Here is a 17,632-nt window from a genome sequence, read left to right on the forward strand (position 1 = left end):
CTAAAAACTGAAAACTGTAGTGTAGGATTGTATGGCCCACGTTGGCCTCTTATCAATTCCTGATTTGACAGCTGCAGTTTCACTGCTGACCAGCAGGAGAATTGATGGCAGCATATACTAGCATGATTAAGATAAGCATCCATAGTTACCCACCAAGCTGGAATTATTTTCTGTGTTGCTAGGAAGATGAGCTCCACTTTTCCAAAACTCCAGCCATGGTGTCAACAATAACACAAAATATGTGATTAATAGAAAATGTAAGCTCCCCTGTTTCAGAGATGCAGGGAAAAATGACAGTCTCTACATGTGAGATAATCACCAAGGAATGCCATATCAAGATATAGATGAATTTTATCACCTGTAGCTTAATGGCAGCAAAGTCGTTGACAGTGTGGATGGCCAGTATATTGCAGTGAATGGCACTTACACAACTGAGAAGAGGGAATATGCATCAGCAATGCTATTAAAGATAAACATGTAAATGTTAGAGAATAATTTTCATTAGTAATGGCCACTTTCTCTTTTAAACTTGCCATGTTAAGATATATTTCTCCCAACCCACCTCCTTCAGAAAATAATTTACTTACAAAAAGGAAAAAAAAAACTGTTATCTTTCCATTATCAGGGATTTAGTAAATATCTGCATGCAAAACATATATTACACCTGGGAAAAACAAATAATAAGTGAATACACACATACCCAAATTTATAAATGTATATACACATTCCCTCAAAATAAAATAACTGGAACACAGGAAATTGGATAGAGACATTCATATCTGATGCTATAAGGTGTGACAGCACCTAGAAAGAAGTCTCAATTAAGAACAAATAAAATTACCTGAACTAGATATTGAAAAGGTAGTTTCTTTTTTATGGAAAGTTAGAGTGTAAAGTAGGAAATTACAGTGTAATGGTGATAACAGGAAATCAGAAATAATCTGTGGAGTCCAAGTAAATTCTGGAAGTGGTGCTGCCAGATTTTGCTGAGTGATGGAATACAAGGTGCTAGAGAAGCAGAAAAATTAAAAGTTTTAGAAATTAAGTGATATGTGTGGGCATGTTTTTGTTTGTGTGTATTTAGGTAATTTTATCAGAAACTTTTTAAGATGAAAATTAATTTAATTTTGACATTGTTATCCCAATAACTAGACTAATATGCACAAGGAAGAAAACCAAAATTATGTAGTAGCTGAATAATCAGTTTAAACAATCTTCTACTACATTCAGTTGAAAAAGTAGAAATTCATTTCATGTATACAGGAGGGTTAAAATAACACAGTCTTCATACACAATGAAATGAAGTCAGAAAACAAAAAGAGGCCAAATAGTCTTTACTCATCTAAAGTAATTGTTCATTTTCTAACACTATTTAGAAAATGAATATCAAGAGTCCATTTATTCCTTCAGGAATACCCAAAGAGAAACTCTAAAGCAATAACATTCTTAACTGCATTTATGAGAAATAAGACTGAAAAAAAGAAATGACCTAAAAGTTAAATTTTAGAAAGTAAATTTTAGCTGGGTGTGGTGACTCATACCTGTAACCCTAGCACTTTATCATGCTGAGGTGAGTAGATCACTTGAGCCCAAGAAAAACAACAACAAAACACCAAAAATGTCAGCCAGCCATGGTGGCACTTTCCTGTAGTCTCAACTATTCAGGAGGTGGAGGTGGGAGGCTTGCCTGGGCAAAGGAAGTAGGCATAGTACATTTTGCCTTGGGACTTTTATTTGCCTGTCCCCTTACCCCAGCACTTTATGAGGTTGATACCCAGGGGTAATCATGTAGACCAACGCTGGCAACAGATAAGAAACTATGACCTCAGCAGAATGGAGCTGAGTTCCAGTCAATATTCCTGCTGATTGACTACAGTAACCTCAGGCACCAAATAAAGGTCAGAGGGGAGACCATGGAAGCTACAGGCCTTGAGTGCACCCAGTGCTCAACTGTGTGATGCAGGTGCAACCTTGCACTGAGTCAACATTGTCGGTCAAATTACTCCAGCCATGAAAGTCTGCTCATTAATGTTTCCCTTCATGCTACCAGGGCTGAAGTTATCATAGACTTAAAGACCTTAATTTCCTTCTTCTCCTTGCCCTGAATCTCTGGACAGCCTTACTGTGGAAGAAAGCCTCCAAACAAAGACAAACTACAAACACTGAATTAGGCACCTACATCACTGCATAGACATTGATGCATAGTCACAAGCATTAGGATCAATGAGAGAAATATGATGTCATCAAGTGGTCAAAATAAAGGGCTGTTGGTGACTGACCCAAAAGAAATGGGCATGGACACATGGCCTGACAAGAAATTCAAAATGCTTGTTTTAAGACAATGCAGTGAACTTCAGCAAAACACAGAGAACTCTGAATTTTATCAGAGAAACTTACAGGTGAGATTAAAAAATGGGAGGAAAAAACAAACAGAAATCTTGAAGAATAAAACACAACAATATAAAAAATGCAATTGACAGCAGTGACTATAGAAGTGGTCAAGCATCAAAACTCAAAGACAGGTCAATTTAAAATGTACAGTCAGAGAAGAAAACATAAATAAGATTCATAAGATTAATGGGATAACCTCCAAAGAGCAAATATATCAGACAGTGGCATTGAAGAGTGTGGTAGAGCTGGGTGTGATGGCTCATGCCTATATCCTCAGCACATTGGGGTCCAAGGTGGGTGGATCATATGTTATCAGGAGCTTGAGAGTAGCCTGGACAATATGGTGAAACCGTTTATCTATCATTAAAGAAAAATTAGCCGGGTGTATTGTTGGACATCTGTAATCCCAGCTACTCAGAAAGCTGAGTCAGGAGAATCACTGGAACCCAGGAGAATCACTGGAACCCAGGAAGCCGATGTTGCAGTGAGCCACAATCCCACCATTGCACTCCAACCTGAGAGACAAGAGCAAACCTGCATCCCAGAAAAAATAAAAAAAGAGTACAAAGCTTATTTGAAGAAATAATAACAGAAGCCTTTCAAACAAATAAAATATAAATATTCTGCTATAGGAATGTCGAAGGCTTACAATCGCATTCAATTGCTATAAAAAGATCCCCATGATTTAATATTATCAAGCCACTAAACATCAAAGACAAAGAAACGATACAGAATTAAGCAGGAGAAAAAAAATAACATACTATAACAGGAATTCATCTATATGAGTAATATATGCATATACATAATACAAATGTTAATAGATCCACAGGAAGAAAAAAATGCAAGATAATACTAGAAAACTTCAGCACCTTACTTTCAGCAATGAATAGATAATGCAGACATAATTTAATAAGTAAACATTGGATGAAAATGTGATGTAGAGAAAATGCTAAAAACAGTTATTGAACTATCCATCCAAGAGCTATAGAATAAACATTTTTCTCCACTGCATACATGAGACATCTTCCAGCATATGTCACACATTAGGTAAAAAATCACATCTTAATGAATTTGGAAAGATCAAAGTCATATCAAGTATCTCTTCTGAAATCATAATTCATAAGTATATTAAAATTAAACATGCTCCTGAATAACCAATAAGTCAGTGAAGACATTAAAGAGAAAACACCATATTTCTTGAGACAAAAATAGAAACACAGCACACCAAAACCTATGAGATTCAACCAAAGCAGTTTTAAGAGGGAAGTTATGACAATAAATGCCTTCAACTTCAAGAAGATATCAAATACACAACTTGATGTTTCAATGAAGGAATTAGAAAATAAAAATCTAAACTCAAAAATAAAAAAAAAACAAAAAAGAAAACAAAGTCCCTAATAAAGGAAATCAGAGCCATAAAAGAGATACCATCACTGATATCCAGAAACAAATTAATAGTAAGAAATCAAATCAGCAATAAAAGGTCACCTATTAAAAAGAAGCCCAGGACCTGATGTATTCACTGCTGCATTCTACCTAACACAAAAAGAAACTACTGCCACTTTTTTTTTAACCTAGTCAAAACATAAAACAAAAAGGAAGATATGGGAACTGTTCCAACTCATTTCATCGGGATGGCATTATGCTGATTACAAAACCAGACAAGGATACAAGAAAAAGGAGAAAACTATAGGCCATTATATCTGATAAACGTAATGTAAAAATCCTCAATAAAATACTGGGAAAATTACTTATAATGACCATTTAGAAAATCATTCACTGTGATCAAGTGAGATTACAGGGATGCAGGAATGGTTTAATACACTAGAATCATTAAATGTCATACATTATATCAACAAAATAAAGAACAAAATCCATGCAGTCATTTCAATAAGTGAAAAAAAAATTGACAAAATTCAACATTTTCTCAATAAAATCTCTTAACAAATTATGCGTGGAGCAACTGTAACTCAACACAACAAAAGACATAGACCCAAATAACCAGATAATGCCATATATACAAACCCTTAGCTAATATCACACTCAAAGGGAATTAAAAGGTGAAAGCTTTTCTGTGAAGATCTGAAGGAAGACCAGGATGTTCATTTTCACTACTTCTATTAATGTAACAATAAGAGTCCTTAGCCAGAAAATTAGACAAAAGAAAGTAAGAAAACTTACCCAAATTAGACAGGAATAAGTAAAGTTGTCCATATATGCTAATGACATACTATGGAAATCCTTAAACACACAACTAAAAAGTAGTTAGAACTAATACAGAAGGTCAGTAAAGTCTCAGCTTACAAAATCAACATATGAAGTTGCATAGCATTTCTACACACTAACAGCAAAATATCAAAAAACAAACAATTAAGAACACAATCTCATTCACAATAAGTATGGGGGATAAAATGGAGTAAATTTAACCAAGGAGATAAAAAAAATCTGCATTCTGAAATCTATGAAACACTAACAAAATGTTAAAATGACATAAATAAGTGGAAATATATTTATGTTCATTGACTGGAAAAAGCAATATGGTTAAAATGTTTATATGATCCAAAGAAGTGCACAAGTTGAGTGCAGTTTCTATCAAAACACCAATGACATTTTTCACAGAAATTGAAAAAAATCCTAAATAAATATGAAACCACAAAAATAAAACCATGAATAGCCAAAGCTATCCCGAAGATGTCAATGGGGTTGGGGATTGAATCCACGGAACTGGGATGTCACAATGCTATAAACCAATACAATAGATAACACTGAGCAAAAATAAATCTGCACCTGTATAGCCAATTGATATTCTGCAGAGATGCCAAGAAAACAAAATGAGGAAATGTCAGTCTGTTCAATTAGTGGTGCTGGGAAAATGAGACAACTACATGCAGAAGAACATAATTAGAACTCTGTCTCTCATCGAATACAAAAATTAACTCAAATGGATTAAAAAGCCTAGTGCTGTGGTGTGCCTCTATAATTTAAGCTACTCAGGGGTCTCAGCAGGGAGGATCACCTGAGCCTAACTGTTCAAACTATAGAATGAAACACTTATGCCATTGCAGTCTACACCAGGTAATATAGTGAGACCTGACCTATAAGAATATATATTTAAAAACATTTAAAATTAAAGATGTAATGACAACACCAATCTGTGAAACAAGTAGAATAAATCACAAGACGCATTTAATGAACTTGGTCTTGGCAAGAATATTTTTTGGATAAGACTTCAACAACACAAGCAAAAAAAAAATGCACAAACAGAAAAATGAGGTTATACGATACTACAAAAATTCCTTACAGAAAAAAATAAAAATAAAATAAAATAAATCACCAGACTAATATAATGAGAGCAAATATTTGCAAACTGTCCATCAGACAAGGGGTTAATCAAAATGTACAAGGAAAGAAAAACAGATTCAAAAGAACAAGAAAATAATAACCCAATTAAAAATAAGTATCTTCTCTTTACCAAAGAATACATATACACAGCTAACAGGTGTAGTGTGTGTGTGTGTGTGTCTGTAGCTGTGTGTGCACACACACTATATATAAATATCTCAACATTTCTCATCATCACGGAATTGCAACCTCTACCTTCCAGGTTCAAGTGATTGTACTGCCTCAACCTCCTAAGTAGCTGGGATTACAGGGGCATACCACCACTCCCAGCTACTTTTGTATTTGTAGTAGGGGTGGTTTCACCATGTCATCTAAGCTGGCCTCGAACTGCCACCCTCAGATGATCTGCATGACTTGGCCTTTAAAAGTGCTGGGATTAGAGGTGTGAGCCACCATGCTCAGCCTATTGCAACAAATTTAAGAAATGTATAAAATTTCTTAAATTAACCTTGTAACAAAGAAGAAATTTGCCAGGCACGATGGCACATGCCTGTAATCCCAACACTGGGAGGCCCATGTGGGTGGATCACGAGGTCAGGAGCTTGAGACCTTCCCGGCCAATATAGTGAAATGCCATCTCTACTAAAAACACAAAAATGAGCTGGGCTTGTTGGTGTGTGCCTGTGGCCCCAGCTATTTGGGAGGCTCAGGCAAGAGAACCTCTTGAACTTGGGAGTTGAAGGTTGCTGGGAAGTGAGATCATACCACTGCACTCCAGCTTGGGTGACAGACACTGTCTCCAAACAACAACAACTACAGCAACACAACTAGGTGTGTTTTTACTACATCGGGATTTATTGGTTCTAATATTTTCAGGTGTTTTATTTATCTGTTGAGTTTTCTGGCTAATGTGTTGTTCATTTTTTTGTTCCTTCTGCCTAAATCCTTTTATTTCAGGAGATTCAGTCAATTAAACTTAAATTATCTCCAGAGTATGGCCCAAAATCACTTCAGCCATTATCACTGGTATTAATTCTTTGGCTTTGCAGGAGTGTTTATTGCCCTGCTAGTGTCACCAATTGCCCTAGCAATTACTAATTTTTATTTGCATAGAAGATTAAATCATGAGATTGCACACTTTTGCAAGTGTTTATAAACTTCTGCACTTACCTTTCAAAGAAAAGTAACACTTATCCCCAGTGACTCCTTATTCTATAAAACGTACATATTTTTTATACATTCTAGTGTCTTGGAAGTCTAAATGCAGATCTGAATGGAATTAGTTCTCAGAAAATTTATAGTACTCGTGAAAATCAGTATAGTAGTAGACAGAAATCATATGGAAATGAATTGTTTAGCTAATTTTGATATTCCAAGTCACAGCTCCAAATTTAGGATGACTAGAAAATCTACCACTAACATGTTAAATCACATGAGTTGGCAAATAAAACTTGTGAGATTATTTTTGAGCCATACTCTCTTCTCTCTCACTCTACCCTCATTCCTTAATTTAAGGTTATATTCGTATCCCTCATTACTATTTAGAATGCCCATTAGGCTGAATGAGAATAATATTAAAGGGAGCAGAAAAAACCACTAACTAAATCCCATTTTCATTTTTTAAAAACTATTATCTTATGACTGATAAAAATTGAATAGGAAAATTTTCAAAATTGTGAAAGCTAAATAAAACTGAACAGGGATGCATTTCAGTTAGAGGAATGATGATTACCCCATCCTTAATCTTGTTAGTGAACTATATGTATTCTATTCACTTGTTGGAAACAGAATGAGAGATATTTGTGTCACTTACATCACTGTAGGTCCTAAAGGAAGAACGTGCCAAAAAAAGTAATGCAGATTTATTTCTTCTAAAGTCTTTGCTGGAAAACATTAGGAAGCAAAGCTCATATGGGGTCTGGGCCCAAGGACCAATTTTTCTTCCAAAGATAAAACTCCTCCTGTAATTTGTTTATCAGTCTCTGCAAACATGGTGTCCATTCTCAGCATGCTGCTAATTCAAACACTTCTTGTCAGTGAATCCAGTATATTTCCATATCAAATCCAAAGAGAAGAAAACAAGATTCTGTATAATTCACTATACATGGAAAATGTAAAAAGGTAAATATGGATCCCTAATCACAATACAAATACATATATCTGGTTTAGGAAATAGTGAACCACGACTTGACATAATGCAGTCAATTTAAGCATTTGACATAATTTAGTCAATATGTCAAATAACTTGACATATTATTTCTTCAGCAAACATTGTTTCAAGGAAATAGACAATAAACCTTCTATGAGGTCTAAACTACCTCTTAACACCAAGATGATACTCCTGTATTCAAGTAGTAAGAAGAAAGGGATATATTTCTCATAAGTTTTCTTTTTGTGCTCTGCAGCCAATGTTTGCCGCCGACATTGACTAAAAAAAAAAACGGCACAAGTTCTAAGCCAAATCCAACCATGACACTAAGAAAACTATCTAGCAGATATTTCTTATTTGGAAAGGAATACAAAACAGTGAGTCTTTTAAGTTCCACTTGTTAGATGTTAGTCATTTTGCATTTAAAATACTGTTTCTTGGCTTGATGCACTGAAGTTATTAATCAAGTAAAGTTTCAATTTAAATAGAATGGAAATCTAGACTTTGCATGGTTATAGAACATGTAAATTCTATTTTGTTGGGGGGCCGTATGAAGCAGGTCATAATAGGTTCTTTCTAGACAAACTATCAGAGAAATTTTGTGAAGGTCAATTAGTCATTATGGGTGGGAAGCAATATTCAACAAAAATGAATAGGAAGGAAGACAAAAGGCAACAGTACTTTTAAATCAAGTAAATATTGGAATGGAATTTAGACAGAAAACTTTTCGGACTAAAAATTCTGTTAATATAATAAAAAGACATGAAATGTGTAAGAATACAATGCAAATTACCAGAGAGACAACATAGTATTTCCCCAGAAGATGGTGGTCATTTGTTAAAATATCAATGGGAAAAATAGACGTAGTAGTTTAAAAAAGAGGGAGGGAAGAATCAAGAAGTTATCTATTTTATTTTTATTTTATAAGATGTTCATTTCCTGAACTTTCTTTGCATTGCTTTTATTCTCATAACTTACCATAAACATCCTTTCCTCCAATTTGTTAAGTTTTAAAGTAGAGTATTAAATTCCTCAACTTCTGTTGTTTGTTATTCTGATCTAAATCACACCTTTAACTATATGCATGTATTTATTCAAAGACAAAACCTTTATCATATTTTAAAATACATCCTCCTGGACCCAATCCATCAATGTGATTGATTTTTTCCTCTTTCGTATAATTTCTTTTATTCTCTTCTTCACTGCCCTGATTTCTTTATCTCACATATATAAAAACTCCATATTTTACGATCCACAGCAGAGACTGTCTCTTTTGGTACTGACATTTTTCTCTCCTTTTAATTTCAACAGAGAATTTCTATTAGCTATTTTATTTCCATCAGTTCATATTCTGTCTCAGGTTTTATCCCACAACAATGAAGTCACAGTCCTTTCTCAAAGGCCATGAGTGACACCCTAACTGCTAAATTTAAAAGGTTACATTGAATTTCAGGTGAATATTTTTTCCATTGATAATATGCTCTCACTTGAAAATTCCACTTACCTTACCATCCCCAACAGTCTACCGAATATACTATACTTAAAATAATCACATTTTTTGCCGAATATTATATATATATATTATATATATATATTTTTAATTTATTGTCTTTGTTGTTTGTTTGTTTACTGAGACAGGGTCTTCCTCTGTTGTCCAAGCTGGAGTGCAGTGGTGTGATCAAGAACTCACTGCAGCCTCAAACTCCCATGCTCAGGTGATATTTCCACATCAGCCTCCTGGGTGACTGTGAATACAGGCACACAGACTAGCTAATTTTGTTAGAAATGGGGTCTCTCCCATGTATACCAGCCTTGACTTGAGATTCTAGGATCAAGTCATCTGCCTGCCTCAAGCTCACAAAATGCTGGCATTGGAGGGGCTAGCCACCAGGCCTGGCCAAATATAAGTTACTTCTTATTCACCCTCTTCCTTGAACTATTTCTGATAAATTTGCTCTCAATCTCCCAGTTATCTCTTCCTGTACGATGGATTTCTGAATGGCACTATGAGTCCCAAATGGTAATCTCCTGCCACTCTCTTACCAAAGACCAAATCATATATGGCTCTATTACACATACTCATGTTTAACAGGCAATTTGATCTCAAGGCTATACACTGAATTCTGGTGCTTCTTCCAAACATCTTCCCCCAAGTGTATCCCATTTAACCTGATAGTAATTACATCCTGTTTCCAAGGCCTAAAACTGTAAGGTCATTCTTGATGCTTTTCTTTTCATCTCCTCATTTCTATTGATCCTCAAATTCTGCATGTTTTCCTTTTAAAACAGGTCCAGAATCTAACCACTTTTCCCTATTCTTCCTGCCATCACCCAGATACAGGTTATCCACATTTCTCATCTGATTAACTCAGCCTCTTTACTGATCTCCTACCTTACACTATTACAAGTATTACACTATCACTACTATTACAACTAGGTGAATTATATCTCAGATACTATAAAATTAACCATTTTAAAGTACACATTCAGTGATTTGCAGGATATTCCCAATGTTATGAAACCATCACTATTATTTAAATATAGAATGTTGCCCTTACCTTAAAAAGTAACTCTACCTATGAACATTCAATATCAGCTTCCCTTTTTCCTAAGCTAAAACCATGGTCTTTATAATGTCACAAAAAACCATATATTATTTTCTTCTTATTCTCTTTTCATATCTTCTTCTACCATCCTCTTTCTTGTTCAGAGCCTCAGTATACACTGTGACTTCAGCGGTTTTCCGCTCCTTTTTGTTTCAAGAAGTTTGCTCAAATCTCCTTTGAGCTTATGCTATTCACCTGCTTATAAATGAACCCAAAATCCTTATCCTTCTTACATAAAAATAAAATCACTAGATATTGTCACTACTTTCCACTAAAGCAAAAATGTAAGTTCCATCAGTACATGGATTTTGTCTTTGCTCAGGTGAACTGGCATAAACAATACCAGATGTATTCACAGTTAATTTGATCTTTTCTCATTTATTTATTTTTTATTTTTGGCACATGAGTGGGGTGTGATTAAATCTTTCTCTGTTGCTCAACCTGGAGTGGCAGGATCTCAGTTCACAGCAACCTCCGCCTCTCAGGTTCAAGCAATTCTCCTGAGTCAGTCTCCTGAGTAGCTGGTAGCTCAGGCACCTGCCAGCTTAACTGGTGGTTTTTTTGGTTTTTTTTTTGACATTTTTAGTACAGACTGAGTTTTGCCATGTTGGCTAGGCTGGTCTCAAACTCCTGAATTTGAATGCAATATATTATATAGACAAAGGAATACTTAGGGAGTTTTTAAATTATAAAGCTGTTTCTGTTCATTAATAAGAGTTTACTTTGAAAGTGTATTTTCCTTTAGAAAAAAATTAACTCTTTTTTTAGTTTGTTTTTGATCAACTAGTTTACCATTTTATTAGCTATCAGGTATATATTTAAAATAATTTATGTCAGACAATATTAAATTAAAAATATATGTATTTCTTAAGTGTTCCCCTATACTTGGTGTTGGTAACTAAACTGAGTTTTATTGAATCATATGTTAAAAAACACTGAAACCTTAGTGTAAAAAGTAGCCAAATTTAATGGTACAAAATGTTTGTATTTAAAATGTGTTCATGAGAAATATTTTAATAAGCCAAGCCTTGAAGTTGCTTAATGTTATTTTATTTAAATTCTAAGAGAGGTATGGCTTTAAAAATCATAATGTGAGAAGAGAAACTTTGAGTGCATTGTATTACTTCTAAATATCCACCTCTGTCCAACAAAGTAAGTAGTAATGTTCAAATCTTACACAGAATTGAAACTTAGGGTGGGAAGTCATATAAGTAAATTAACAAATGATAACAAAATTTAGTTCATTTCAAGAGAAAACTGAGGTTTAAGAATACAATTCACAACACATTCTGTACTGATCTTTAATTGGAAAATGTGAAGTTATATTTGTTTATGTTTTTATCTATGTGAGTGTATTTTCTAGCACATTGCAGAATTTTCTAGCTAAACTCACTGCTTAAAAGGTCAGATCTTTATTTGTCTTGTGGGATCTATGTAGAAAGAAGAGTTTCCTCTATAAAAACACTTTTGTTTTTGTTAATTTATTTACAGTCGCATTGACATGGTAAATGTATATAATCAAAAGATTTTTTTTAAACAAACAAATTTTTATAAAAAACAAACAGATAATGTCATTAAAATATGAACCTAAGGGATCTGTTGTTAAAAATCTGTATAGTTACTGGATTTGTTGTTAATATCAAAATTTAAAATACTCCTTCAAAGATGGCTGTATTGATAAATGAGTTGTTGTTGATATTAATTTGTCACTTGATGAAAAGACAAGTGGATAGAATTATTTTCATACTACAAGCATTATTTTTTCTTCTTATCTCAGGTTGTGAGCAGCTTTTGAGTGGGAATATCTGCTCTCTGTTAGATCTCACCCACCAGAAAAACTTATGGGACTCAAAAATACTGGTGCTAATTTTCACATGAATTCTGTGATCCAACAGCCACATATAATATATTATATATACACTATATATAATATATTTTATAATATATAATTATATAATATATTATTATGTAAATTCATATATTATATATAAATCTATATATAGTATAAACTATATATTATATATAATTTATGTGTGTGTATGTGTATGTGTGTGTATATATATATACGTATATATATATACACGTATATATATACGTATATATATACGTATATATATACGTATATATATATACGTGTATATATATATATATACACATACATATATATATAGTTTCCACCAGAAACAGTATTCTTGCAATTGAATGCATAGGTGAAAATATAGACAATGAGTTTTCAAAGATGAGAAGCAGAACAGTTAGGTAAACTCTAATTATTAATTATTATTACTTCAAAGATTCTGATAGCAGCTACTATTTTTCTCTCAGAAATTACTGTACTTTAAAAGAATTATGCGGGAAGATCTTCTTCATAATATGGCTAAAATCTCTGAGATACTATGACTGATATATTTATGTTATCTGTTTCATAAGCTGTGCTTTTTCTAAAATTCTCTCTATATTTTTCTCAAATGAGAGCTTTTTCTGCTAAAGAAACAAATTTCTTCTTCAAATTATGTTATGTGAACTTGTAAAAAATATTAGTTAAGAATTATCATGAAACTGCCTATGAAAGGTATTCATTTGAATATAAAGCGGTAAAAAGTTAGATCATAGTGGTAGGTCACCTATTTAGGATACATCTCCAAATAAGAGAATATGGGATACCTAAATTTTGGTAATGTTTATACTCAAGATCTTTATTATTGTTATTTTTTTTTTTACCTTTCTGTACAGATATTGATAGAAACTAAATTTAAAAATTAGAATATTTTAACTGTAGTAAATGGTTCTACAATTTCTTCTTTTTTTCCTTTCAGTGGGCAGAAATAGTTTGTCTTTTAGCTACTAGCTTCTCAGCACTTATCATATATAGGATTACAAAACACACACTTTCTTTCTCTTTGCTAGATCCAGTAAATTATATCATCCAAACATCGCAGTCGTGGTAGCTTTACTTTTAGTAGAGTCTTCATATGGGATGTTCACCAATACTTCTTAACAGCCACTATTGGAAGAAAAATTGTAATGTGAGTTCCGGTACTATAGCCTGTGTGCCCCCTAGGGTGTTGAATTTAACACATATAGTGATGGTTAATCATACCAGCAAGAAGCAAATGAAACAGACAGAATATAAAATTGCAAATTAGATATCTCACCTTTGTACTTGGTTGCTTTTGCTTTATGTTGTCTCGGCAACATACTGTGGCACATATGTCTGCCTTGTTTCTTTTTCTATGCAATCAGCTTCTCCAGGGCAGGACATGGATATTGTTTCTTTCTTTGTCACAAATCTAAGACAAAATTAAAAGCATACAGAAATTTCTCAGATACTTGTAAACAGACAATATTTTGCTATATGGCTACAGACATGTTTTGACTTTTGGAGCTTCTGTCTATGCTCCCCTTCCTTCCACAACTACGGTTAATAGGCATATTTATTGAGTGTTAATAATTCTGATTTAATCATGTAAATAATCTTATGTAATTTGGAAAATGCATTATTCTCAAAAGAAGATTCTGAATCCTAGAAAGACTAATTAACTTACTCCCCAAACTGTACTTATTCCCCCAAAGTTACTCATGGCAGAGGACTCACTTGTCTTTACTCCTGCCTGCTTGACCAAACTTTACTGTATTATGTCCAGTGTATATTATTATTTTATTACTCTTTTATAATAACTTCTCTGTGAACTCAGTTATAATAGTCCGTGTTTGAAATAAGCAATAATCATAAAAATTAAAAAATAAATTAAGTGCTTTGAAAATTAGGAGCATAAACAGTATATCACCTTATTCAGTAACTTTTGGTATTTCTTGTAACCTCTTTCCTTGTATTTATAAAGTTAAATTAGTGCATTACTGATTTCTTTTGATCTTTAATGTTGGTACCCAAGATAATTTACTAGAATTGTTTTATTTATTTGAAGACAAACCAAAGTTAAGTAAGACAAGAGATAGAAAAGAGTACAATATTAGTGTCCTAAGACAGCTTCAAGACATCTTTGTTCATTTAGCTGTTTCCAAACTACAGTCCTATGTACCCAAGGAATTTTGGTCACAGTTAAGGTAAATTTCATGTAAGTGATTATTTCAGTTTCATAAAAACCTCAATACATTGACTAAACATTACTCAGAAAAAGGCTTCATACAAAGGACATTATGTTAAGTGAAATTAGCCAGGAAATATAAAAGACAAAGATTGCATCTTTTTATTTATATGTGAGAAATAACAAAGTTGATCTCATGGGGGTAGAAAATAGAATGACAGATTATTATAGGCTGTGAAAGATATTGAGCAAACAAATAAGTGAGTTAGTTGATGGGTAAAAAATACAGTTAGAAGGAATAGGTTCTAAAGTTTGATTGTATAGGAGGGAGAATATAGGTATGAATAATTTGTTATAGATTTCAAAATAAATAGAAGTTTAGATGTGGAAAGCTGTTTACACAAATATGTCGGTAATAATTTAAGGGGTGCATTAAAGAAGGACATGTTGATTTCCATTTGAACAATCCTCTCCAGGATGATTGGGAGGTGATTAGAACCAGGACAACATGATGCATTCACTTGAGGTAGCAAACTTATAGAGATGCAGCAGTAATACAGAGATAAGATTAATCTACACATATTTCTCTTACACTCTCTAAGGAACAGAAATTCCAAAATCTAAGTCTAGGCCAGAAGAGAAACATAGACGGCAAATAACAATAGGCCAACTAGGAAGGGCCATAACATAGTTGGATTACAATGTACAAATATCAGTAGCCCTGATGATGTATTTATAAGTCTCGACTAAGGTAGACTGCAAGTTGCATTCATACTGGTTGATGCTACTGCTTATGTACTATAAAAGATAAAAACATAGTATATTCTAACCAATTTGAACAAACAAATTGCTGTTCCTCAAGCTATGCAACACACTTAATATCCTATTGTTTCCAACAATGGGTGTTGAGATATTACGTCAAATAAAAAATTATATGAATTATTTAAAATCAGAAGGCGCTTATATCCTCAGTAAACCCTACATCTAACAACAAAAGCTTTAAAATAATATAGAAATAAACTAGGAGACTTACTGCTCTCAAGGAAAATTGTGACTGGCTAGCAAAGCAGTCAGAAATCTTGGCACAATAGTGATTCAAGGTACTGTGGATTCTGACAATATGCAGTTCACTGGGATTAGATGAAACCAAATTTTAGAAGCATCACTTAATAAATTCTACCACAAAAGTGCCCCAAGCACAAAAATATAATCTACTATGCTTCACACATTGTGACATATGAAAATTGTGCATATTGGTTTGAATATTTTAGAATTTCTATTAAAATATATCCATATTCTTTATCTCAACAAGAAATTAAACTATCAAACATTAAATGTGAAGAACGTGTATAATTAAAATCTTCTTGTTTTTTACATTTTTCCCCATTTTATATTTTTTCTGGTGATAAAAAATAAGGTTTCTGAGCAATACAGCTGTTATTCTGGGCAACTGTTGTAATTCAGGTAATTCCATCCCTTGGCTACATGAACTTGATGAGAAGTCATGCTGAATGTTACTTTAAATGATTAACCTGGCCGGGTGCAATGACTCACCACTTGTAATCCCAGGAGTTTGAGAGACCGAGGCGGAGGTGGGTGGACTGTGAACTCAGGAGATCCAGACCACCCTAACTAACACAGTGAAACACTGTCTCTACCAAAAATACAAAATTAGCCAGATGCATGCCTGTAATCCCAGCTACTTCGCAGGATGAAGCAGGAGAATCGCTTGAACTCGGGAGGTGGAAGTTGTAGTGAGCCAAGATCACAACCATTGCACTTCAGCCTAGGCAACAAGAGTGAAACTATCAAAAGAACAAATAAAACAAAAGAAGAAAGGGAGAAGGAAAGGCAAGAAATAAAGAAAGGAAGGAAGGTAGGAAGGAAAAGAAATGGAAAAGGAAGGAAGGGAAGAAAAGAGAAAAGAGGGAAGAAAAAAGACAAGAAATCTGCATTACTCACATTGTGGCTGATCTTCCCAGAATATTTTAACACAAATATTTGTTTTAACTTAGAAGTGCTCATAAATGGATTTTATTTATATTTTTGGTCAGTATTTGTTCTTTATGGTAAATTTCGTATTAAAGCTGGCAAAATTGTTAAGTTTTACTGCCACTGGATTTTAAGAAAGACTAAATGAATTACTTTATACTCTTATTGAAATATCACACATTTTTATGAACTAGGACAAGGTAGCACCTAATTACAAAGAAAATATCACAAGGGTAAAATAAAACATGATCCCACTTAAACTATTCTTCCTCCGATCATCTTGCCAAAGCTGTCCTAGAAATTTTTTTTTAATTTGCAGTCACAGCTGATAAGTTACAAAATATGTTATAAAATAATAATTGAAGACCATATAAGTAAATCATCAAAATGAGTTTTGAAAAAGAAAATTATTATTATTATTATTATTTAACCTGCTGATACATAAAGCCTATTGAATGAGGATATAATGGAGCATCTTCTGTTGGAGAGGTCTTATGCCCATCTAAAGCATCATGGTCAACTGGCTCCAAATTCTAAATATTTAAATATCAACAATTTGATTATAAAAGTAACTTTATACCTTATATTTTATTTTCTTCGTTAGAATAAACTTTTAAAAAATGCAAGAAAGCTGACAGCTATAACATCTTTACAATCCCTGCAAATGATTTATAATTTAGGGAAAAATTCTGAATTATTTTAGCTACATAATTTTTAGGCCATTTCACACAAGTTGCTTCCAAAAGGAAACTGCTTTTCGAGAACAAACAAACCAATGCTAATAATTTCACAAAATAAATATTTTTAAGGGCAATATTAGTACATACACATTGGCTTATGCATTTAAAAATTACTTCTCTTTTTCCCAGATATATCTGCTGCCCTTTGGGGGCTTCCCTCAGCCACCTCATCTAGACAAAGTTCTCAAGCATTTGCAAGTGTCATCCTAGCACTATTTGATTTTTCTAATAAATAACAATTTGATGTTTTATTGTTTTGTACTGGCGGACAACAATTTTTGTAGGCATATTTAATTCTTTCCAGTTTATGGTTTTCTTTCAATTTTCTATATACACGAAATGACTCAATTTTCTTTCTTTTTTTCC

The 17,632-nt window shown here is 33.2% G+C and overlaps 1 pseudogene; it reads right to left on the bottom strand.

Moving 5' to 3' along the window:
* On the bottom strand, positions 1-477 carry LOC129025989 (testis-specific XK-related protein, Y-linked-like; annotated as a pseudogene).
* Between the last annotated feature and the right edge of the window lie 17,155 nt (positions 478-17,632).

Source organism: Pongo pygmaeus, chromosome Y, assembly GCF_028885625.2.
Source record: "Pongo pygmaeus isolate AG05252 chromosome Y, NHGRI_mPonPyg2-v2.0_pri, whole genome shotgun sequence".
Lineage (NCBI taxonomy): Eukaryota > Metazoa > Chordata > Mammalia > Primates > Hominidae > Pongo > Pongo pygmaeus.